The following is a 10,031-nucleotide window of genomic DNA, read 5'->3' as shown; positions in this document are numbered from 1 at the left end:
CATGTGCATGCACACACAACATACATATATATATATATATATATATATATATATATATATACATACATATATATGTATATATGTGTGTATACATATATATTTGTTAAAAATTAATTTATGGATATGTATATGGGTGCCATCTGTAAGAGCAGCAATCACTCTTACCTGATGAACCATATCTCCAGCCACCCAATTAAAAACAACAACAACAATAACAAAGTCTGGGAACGTGGCTTAATGCCAGAGATCTTGCCTAACATGTTTAAGACCCTGAGTCCCAGGGGCTAGAGAGATGGCTCAGAGGTTAAGAACACTTGTCTGTTCTTCCAAAGGTCCTGAGTTCAATTCCCAGTAACCACATGGTGGGTCACACACATCTATAATGAGATCTTGCTCCCTCTTCTGGTGGGCAGGCACACATATGGGCAAATTAATGTACAGATAATAAATAAATAAGTCTTTAAAAGAAAAAAAAAAAAGACCCTGCGTCCCAACACCACCAAGAACAGGACTAAATGAATATGTGCCATTTTGCCTGTCCATGTGTAAGAAAGTTCCTTTACACATAGAAAGAATTTTCTCTCTTGCTTAAACCCTCCCAGCATACACCCCGAGTTTCTCCTATCCGGTCACTCACATGTCTGACTCTTTCAGATCCAAGTTCCTGTTACCAATACAGGATCTTTGTTCACGTCAGCAGAAAGAGGCAGTCCTCAGAAGCTACAGGCCTGGGCCACGGTGCGGGGACAGAGCAAATAGAGCAGGAGGAAGATTTCAGCCTCCACTTCCCGCTTGGCCAGGTGCCTGGCGGCTGGGTACAAGGTCCACAGAGGCTGGCAGCCCCGCACCTCTTTTCCCACTCCCTCACTGCTCTAACGCACTCACTACCTGCATCTAGCATCTATTCATATTCTCCCCCACCCACCCCTCTCCAGAGTTAGTCCTTAAGAAAGATTGTTTTAAGAGAGGCTTAAGCATAACAGTTGGGAGAAAAACAAATACCTTAGCTCAGAAGAAAATAAGACGATCCAAAGCCTGTGTGTGGGCTTCTCGCAGTGAGAGTGGCCTGTGTCCTCTCCTCATTTGTGGTCTTTCAGAATCTGATGCTCAGACTAGCGCCGGAGCATCATGTGGAGTTTATCAGACATGGAAAACTCAGCCCAGACCTCAGATCCACTGATTCAGAAACTCTGGTGATGCATGCAGCAATTTGCTTCAAGGGGATATAAAAACAAACAAACAAACAAACAAAAAAACAAAAACAAAAACAAAAAAAAACCAGAGTCACATGTAGCCCAGGTTGGCCCAGAACTCATCAGGTAACCCAAGTTGATCTGGAACATTCTTTCTTTCCACCATGTGAGTCTTGGGGATGGAACTCGATCAGACTTAGCAGGAAGTACCTATGCCCAGTGAGCCTCATAGCTGGCCTTTCACCATCATTTTCATCTGAGATGTTGATAATTATAGCACTCAGAGGACTGAGATGGAGATTAATAAAGACCTAACAAAGACGGTAGGGCTGGTGGGGCAAGCCTGACATCCTGCTTATTTGGGATGCTGAGGTAGGAAGATCAAAACGTCAAGGTCAACCTGAGATACACAGTGAATTCAAAGCCAGCCTAGGCAAGTTACTTGAGACCTTGTCCCCAGATAAAAAGTAAAATAAGATTGTGTCTCAGCCAACAAACGTGAGACGTCAAAAGATGATCTTGGAGACAGACCACACTGGCTCTGCCAGTGAAGTGTTCGCCTTTCAAGCGTGAGGATGTGAGCCAGGGTCCCCAGCACTCACGTGAAAGCAGCTCACAGTGAAGTGCAATCCCAGAGCTAGAGAGACAGGTGCATCCCAACCTCATGCCCCGCCAGCTGAGCTGCTCTAGCTTTAGTGACAGACCTTGTCTCAAAAATACAAGCTTCCTGAATCCGGACAGATGGCGGAGCAGTTGAAAGCACGCTCAGTTCTTGCAGAAGACTGAGTCCAGGTGTCTGCACCCATTTCAGGTAACACAACCATCTGTAACTACAATTCCAGGGGATCTGGCTGACCTCTGACCTCTGACCTCTGACCTCTGACCTCTGGAACCTGAAACTCGAATGCATATATGAATGCTCAGACTTGTAATTAAATGTAAAAGACAAACCTTTAAAATGAATAAGGTGGGCAGAAACTGGAAGATACCTGACCCCTACCTCTGAACATGACACATATACATATACCCACACAAACACATACATACACCATACAACACAAGTAAAAAAAAGGGCACGGGGTATTGCTCAGCAGTAGAACATTTGTCTGGCATGTACCACTGAAGGGCTAGGAGTGTGGTTCAGTGGTAGAGCACCTGCCTAGAATCCCCCAGTGATAGCTGGTGGCATGGCTCAGTGGTAGACCCTCTGTGTAACATGCAACCCCATAATCAGTTCCCAATAGTCAAGAGAAAGAAGAAAAGAAAGAGACCCAGTTCCTGTCACTGAGCCATGGCTAGAGACTCTGCTGCTTCCTCCTCTAGCTCCCTTGCTTCCTGATACCCTGTTGCCTGTACTCCAGACTTCTTCAGCATCCGCCTGCTTTCCACTGAAGTAAAGTTATCACGGCATATGTCTGTTATCCAGAGTCCCCACCTTTTCCAACTAACGATGGAAACATGCTTTCTGCTGCCACCGAGCTGTCTGTACATCCATGTATTCCCATCAGAGGAAAAGCGGGAAGACCCTTACCACTGTCCAGGGGATCACTGACGTTTGTGATTAAAAAACAAAACAAAACAAAACAACAACAAAACGCATTCAGGTGTTTAAGCAGACATTTGCCTGCAGTGGTCCTCTGGTTGAACATCTAGGGATGAAGAAATGATTCAGCTACAAGAGGACCAGCGTGAGAACAGGTACCAGTTCCTGACAGAGCCTGTACTGGCTAAGAACCAACTGCTAGCTAACGGTTCATGAGCTCTGAAGCTCAAGTGAGGCTTTCCTTGCAATGGGTAAAAAATCTTCCCTTCTGTCCTTCATCCCAGATTTAAAAGCCTCACAACCCAGATAACCGTAGCCGTGTGTGTATGTGTGTGTGTGTGTGTGTGTGTGTGTGTGTGTGTGTGTGTGTGTGTGTGTGTGTTTAGAATTATTTATTTTAGTATAGGCATATCTGTGCTAGAGGGAGTCAGAGGAAGGTGTGAGGGTCCCCTAGGACCAGAGTAACAGATGCCTGTGAGCCATCATGATGCAGATACAGGGAACTGAACCCCAGTCCTCTGCAGAGTCTTAACCAGTGAGCCCTCTCTTCAGCACCCAGTGGTCTACTTTCTAACTTGGTCTAGTATACTGCCTTCATGCAGTAAATTGAAAAGAGCCATGAAAAAGGAAAGGGCCCAATAAAGGGTGGATGCTCGTGGTCTGAAAACAATCCCTATACCCCGGAGTCCTTGCTAGAGATTGGCTGAGGCTTAAAGGTTTGGGTGCTTTGGCCAAAGAAATGTGAAGGTGAATTTGCTAGTGGGGCTTCTAGGAGTGTTTCTTCCACTCTGAAAGTGAGATCACCAGAGAGAAAGTGTTGCCGAGCCATCTGGTCTGTAGGTGACACTAGAAGGTGGCCAGCTGTGGAGCTGGAGTGATGGCTCAAGGTTTAAGGACATACAATGCTTGACTTAGTGAGGGTTTCCACGGATGCGACAAAACACCATGGCAGAAAAGCAAGCTGAGGAGGAAAGAGTTTATTTGGGTAACACTTGTGCATTGTAGTCCCACATTGGAGGAAGTCAGGACAGGAACTCAAACAGGGCAGGAACCTGGAAGCAGGAGCTGATGCAGAGGCCGTGGAGAGGTGCTGCTTACAGGCTTGTTTCTCATGGCTTACTCAGCCTTTCTTTCTTTCTTTTTTTTGAGACAGGATTTCTCTGTGTAGCCTTGACTTTCCTAGACTCATTTTTGTACACCAGGCTGGCCTCGAACTCACAGCGATCCACCTGCCTCTGCCTCCCCAGTGCTGGCATTAAAGGCGTGCGCCACCACGCCCGGCTCTAGGGACAGTTTCTTAAGTGAGGTTCCCTCCTTTCAGGTGACTTTAGCTTCTGTGAAGCTGACATAAAACTAGCACAGAAAGAAACAAAGAAAGGAAGGAAGGCAGGGAGGGAGGAAGGAAGGAAGGAAGGAAGGAAGGTAGGAAGGAAGGGAAAGGAAAGAGTGCTCCAAGTTCTGAGGGCAGGCTGTCCCCCAACGACAGCCCAAGAGTGAAAATGCTGTGTGCTGTTGCAGAGGGCCCAAGTTTAATTCCTAGCACCTATATCAGGCTGCTCATAACTACCTATAACTTCAGCTCCAGAACACCCTGCACCCTCTTCTGGCGTCCATGGACACCTTCCCCCAACCCCCCCCACAAACACAGGTGATGAGTGCACACATGTACACTCTGTGGGAGCCATCTGGGGACCTCCACAGAGGATATCGGAAGGGAAGGAAGGGAGGGAAGGGGAGGGGAGGGGAGGACCCTGAGTCCTTTGTGGGATGGTGACTGAACTACATTAGCTATGGTGCGTTGACAGTCATATCGCCCTTCCCCTTTCCGGGCAAGTTCTTTCTTTGCAATCCAGGCTGGCCTTGATCTTGCTGGGAAGCTCAGGTTGGTCATAAACTCCGTCCTCCTACTTTTTCCTCCAGAGTGCTAGAATTAAGACATGCGTGCCACCACACCTGTCCCCCACCTCAGCCATTTTTTTTAGCCAAACCATTCTTTTTCTTTTCATAAAAATAAAATGTAAGTTACATTTACTTAACCACCGGCCCCAGGAGCTTTATCTCCATGGCTAAGCTTTCCATCCATGGCTTAATTCCCATGGCTAAACCTACCGCTACAGTTTCTCTTTCCCACTGTAGACGCGTTTGTACAGTGAGAGAAAGGATAGCGCTGTCTGTTGGAGATGCTTTACCCTCTCCCAAGGACACTTGGGTTTTTACTCTTGGGTGGTTGTGCTGCCCTCTTCCCTCCTTATCACAGCGCTGGGGAGGGGGCAGCCTGTCCTCAGACTTTGGAGGACACTTGGAGACAGACAGACATGGTTCTGAAATGGGGGAAGGGGAGCCCCACTTTCCTGGGACAGCTTTTCAGCGAACGCAAACAGCACGTGGCAATTTGTCAATATAATGTACAAGTCACTGTCCTACACAGCTACCAGGCAAGTGGCTCTCTCAGGGACACCACTGCTGATGCTGGGATCAGTCCCCTGATCCCACCTAGGCCTGCCCTTTGAAGGAAAGAGGTGAACACTCCAGGAAAGGGGTTCCTTTCTGACTTCTCGGGCCCCAGGGTGAGAATTCCTTTGGCAGTAAATATGGGTCATACCTTCTTAAAGCACCCCGGGTTCTTTGTAACACCACTATAATTACTTCTCAAAATAATAATTACCATTTTCTCTTTGTATGGTGCTTTGAAGCGGTGAGATCCTTCGGGGCAGGGATGCGGTTTGGTTCATCTCTGGGTCTCTGACCCCTGGCACTGGGAGGCTCAGATTATATTTATTGGACAAATGGATGATGGATGAGCAGAGCAGGTGAGCTTGAGAGGAAAAGGGGCCGGGAAAGAGCAGTGAGAGATAGGGACGCACCTGCCCCACCTGCTGCGCCGGGCCTCACAGCCTGAGCTCTCGGGGTGAGATCTGAGTGCATGCTATCTTTTCATCTCCAGTTTCTCGGAGACGTTTGAGAAAGCACAATTAAACGAGGGGCTGGAGGGTAAGCTCAGTTGGTAGAATGCTTGCCTAGCAAGCACAAAGCCCTGAATCCAATCTGCAGCGCCATATAAACTGAGTGCGGTGGTGAAAAGCCTGTAATCCCAGCACGTGTGACCTAAGAGATCTGACACAACTTTCTGCTCTGTGGGCACCCGCACAAACGAAGACACGCAGACACAGACAGACACATGCATGCACAAACACAATACAATACCAACAACAACAACAAAAATCTTTAAAAACCGGGGTCGTGGGGTGCATCTCAGGGGTTAAAAGTGCCTCCCGAGCTTGCAGAGGACTCAAATTTAGTTACCAGCACCCACCTCAGATGGCTCACAGCCACCTGTAACTCCAAATCCAGGGCCCAGGAGGCACTCTTCTGGCCTCCTTGGAAAACTGTAAATTCAATCTATTAAGGGCAGCATATGTTGGACCCTAGAGTCCACTCGGGTAGGGGGTCATTGTGAGAGACCACTCGAGGACCACAGTGTTGATGCAAAAGCACAAGGTTTATTGCTGACGCACGTCAGGGGGCCTCAGCACTCACTCGGGAGAAAGGCACCCTGAGTCACTGTTACAGGCTACTCTTAAAGGCTAAAACCGCCAAGGTTAGGAGGGGCTGCGTGCCCTATGTTAGGATTGGCGCTGGTGGTTGCTAAGGATGCTTGTCTAAATGTTATTGGGTATTGCAGGGGTCGTTGGTCTTGGGGGCTATTCTTGGCAGGGAGGGGTGTTGGGGAGTTTCCAGGGAATTTCCAGATGGTACTTTTCTGAGAATTGTTTACCTTAGTTGAAATTGTTTATCTCGGTTGGCCACCTTGATCTCAGAAACTGAAACTGGCCTTCAATTCCTTCTGGGTCACTTTCCCAAGCTTGTCTGGATCACGTTCCCAGGCTTAGGCTGAGAGAGAGAGAGAGCCTTACAGATACACTGTGGACATCTTAGGTGTCTTACAGGCCTGTGCTTGTCTGTGAGTCAGGGGGAAACAGTGAACACACCAAGCATCCATTCTGGGGGTTACAATCCATGTTAGCAAGTGGGGGTTTTCACTAGTATAGAGTCTACAGGTAACCTGGAGCTCACACCCACTTTTTTTTGGAGACAGGGTCTTTGTTTGTTTTTGTTTTTGTTTTGTTTTTTGAGACAGGGTTTCTCTGTATTAGCCTTGGCTGTCCTGGGACTCACTTTGTAGACCAGGCTGGCCTTGAACTCACAGCTATCCACCTGCCTCTGCCTCCCGAGAGCTGGGATGAAAGGCGTGCACCACCACGCCTGGTGCGAGACAGGGTCTTATGAGTTCCAGGCTAACTGAGAACTCACTATACAACTGAAGATAAACTTATTTTTCCTTTCTTTTCTTTCTTTCTTTCTTTTTTTTTTTTTTTTTAAAAGAATTTATTGGCCAGTGCTGGCACTCCTGTAATCCCAATACTCGGGAGGCAGAAGCTGGTGGATCTTTGTGAGTTCGAGGCCAGCCTGGTCTACAAAGGGAGTCCAGGATAGCCAAGGCTTCACAGAGAAGCCCTGCCTCAAAAAACCAAGGAAAAAAAGGACTTATTTTAATTTTAAAAAACTTTTGTGCACATGTTTGTGTGGACGTATGCACATGTGAATGCAGGTACCACCTGCAACTCTAGCTGCAAGGGTGGTAACACCCACTTCTGGCCTCTCCAGTCACCAGTATATATAGTGTAGATACATACATACATACATTCAGGCAGATACTCATATACATAACAATAAAAATGTACCAACAACAACAAAACCCTTAACAAGCAAAAAGAAATTCTCTGTTAATTTTATTTCTCACGAAAGAGTTCTAACCAGACATTAAGGTAACTATTTCACAGACCCATGAACTCAGTATATAGTGTGTCCTTAAACTCAATATAGAGCCAAGGATGACCTCGGCTTTCTGATCCTCCTCCCTCCACCCCTAGGGCTCTGGGATTACAGGCATGCACCATGCCTGATGTACACAATGTACATGCCTGATGCTGGGGATCTGACCCAGGACTCTGTGCGCATTAGGCAAGTGTTCTATCAACCAAAGGACATTCTCAAGGCCCTCAAGTGGCTATTCTCTCTGTCAGAGGTACTAGGGTGCCAGTGGCCTCCTGTGCCTCCTGTCTTGCATCACCCTGAAGGACTCAGTGGTGGCCTCCCCGCTCTTCCCCCCCCCCACGCTTCCCCCCCCCCCCACTGGGCCCTTCTACTCCACCCCACCACCACATCCAGAAGGACTGGAGAGTAAAGGCCTGGCCACCTCGCCTTTGTGAAGACCTGCACCGCCTCACCAGCTGCAACCGCGCAAAGGCAGCATCAGATTGAATTCCCAACAGGAACATTTTATATTGTGTGACACAGTGTCGTCGGGAACACACGCCTTGGATAAATAACACCTACTGCTACAGGAAAAGGATGGAAGCATTTTCCAGAACCATTTAGAACATGCAGATTAAAAAAAAAAAAATCTCCCTAGGTTCCAAGATCAATCCACACTCCCAGGAAGGGAGAGTTTACCAGGCTTTACAGTTTGTTCCTTTACATCTCGGTACCTTTGTGTCCACATTTTATCACTGAGGAAGCACGGTTCGCCTCAACCCAACAGAAATCTAAAGGCTCGCCATTTCCTTATTGAGGAAAAGTATGCTTTATAGCTAACAGGGCTTGAATCCAAGGAACAAGTGCTAGGCCAGTTGGTCAAGGGATCATTTACCACTGCCATCTTCAGCCTGGAGGGTTCCATTTCATTTTTGCAGTCTGGGGGTGGAACTCGGGGTGTTAGGCTTGGTGGCAAATGCCTGTACCAACTGAGTCATCGCGCTAGTCCCCGTGTACAATTTTAATTTTTTTAGGTGAAGGACACACATGCCATGGTGTGTATACAATATGTGGGCATTGGCTCTTTCCTTTTTGCCACTTGGATCCTGGAGACTGAACTCAGATCATCAGGCTTGCTGGCAGGCACCTATATTCACGGAGCCATCGGTTGGGTCATCGATGCAATCGTTCAGAGAAGAGAAAGTGAAGGGCACAGACAATGCAATTGCACCTGGTCCCCCTTATTGGCCACTCTGAGCCTGAACAAGACCTTGTACTAGCTTCCAGGACCCAGGGTGGGAGGTTCCCTCAGGGGTCAGGGTTCAAATGTAGATTCTGGGGTCTGTGGAGAAGGCTCAGAAGTTAAGAGGGTTTGCTGCTTTTCCAGAGGACCCACATTCAGTTCCCACCGCCCATGTTTTAGAAGGCTCACAACCACTTAGCGACTGCAGCTCTAAGGGAGCTAGTGTCCTCTTCTGGCCTCCGTGGGTACATACATGGTATTCACTCAGGATACCAGTGGGCACTCACACATACACATAAATAAAAATGAATCTTAAAAAGAAAACAAACCAGATCTGACCTAGGCAGTCTAAAAAGGAATCTGGGATTCCACATTTCTCATAGGCTTTTGGGTGATGCTAATACTACGTGCTTGAGGCACCCACCTTGAGATAAGGGCCCACACTCCCTCATGGGAAGAGAAGGAAAGATTTAAAAATGACATGATGAAAACGTTAAAAAAAAAAAAAAGGTTGCTAATTTTAGTAATAACTTGCAAAGGGCGAGCGGGGTACATGTGTATGTGTATGCTCATGTGAGCGTGCGTAACCAGCGGACACTTAAAGGGATTGTACTTGAACAGGTGCAGCCCCTCTGCTACTGGCAGCTCTTCCCATCACTATGGGAGCAGGGAATCCCCTGGAGGATGGAAGTTTGCGAAGGGCCCTATGGTGGGGACTGCCAATCTCTGCGAGCATCGTGACTCTGGAGGCTGAGGTGAACTGACTGCCTGCTGCTGAACATGGAACCGGGGTTGAGATGTCTGGTGATAGAAACCCAGGCAGGCAGAAGCCGCTAAAGGTCGGCATACGTTTTTATGGGAATCTGAAGACATGGCTCGAGGGAGAAGAGTGAGACAAGCTGACAGGAATACCAGGGAGCCAGGAATGCACCCAAAGCTTTTGGCCTGGGAAGGGCTGGGCCACCCTGTGTCTGTTTCTTCTCTGCACAACCTCATGTTTCTTCTACAGATAGGCTCACCCTACACTCTGAGAGACAGGACTGTTCTCAGCTCCAGAGCTTGTCAACCTCAGTTACCTCGGGACCCAGAGAATGCCAGGGAAGGCCACCGATTGGCCAGTTTGTGTCAGATGACAGTTCCACGCCCACCAGTTTGTTCTTTCTTCACTTAAACTCTTTCTCCTCGTGCTATCTTATTCAGTTTTGTGGCTTTATAGTAAAGACTTAATTGTTAATTA

This window comes from Acomys russatus, chromosome 19 (assembly GCF_903995435.1).
Source record: "Acomys russatus chromosome 19, mAcoRus1.1, whole genome shotgun sequence".
NCBI lineage: Eukaryota > Metazoa > Chordata > Mammalia > Rodentia > Muridae > Acomys > Acomys russatus.
Note: the sequence above shows the minus strand (reverse complement) of the source record.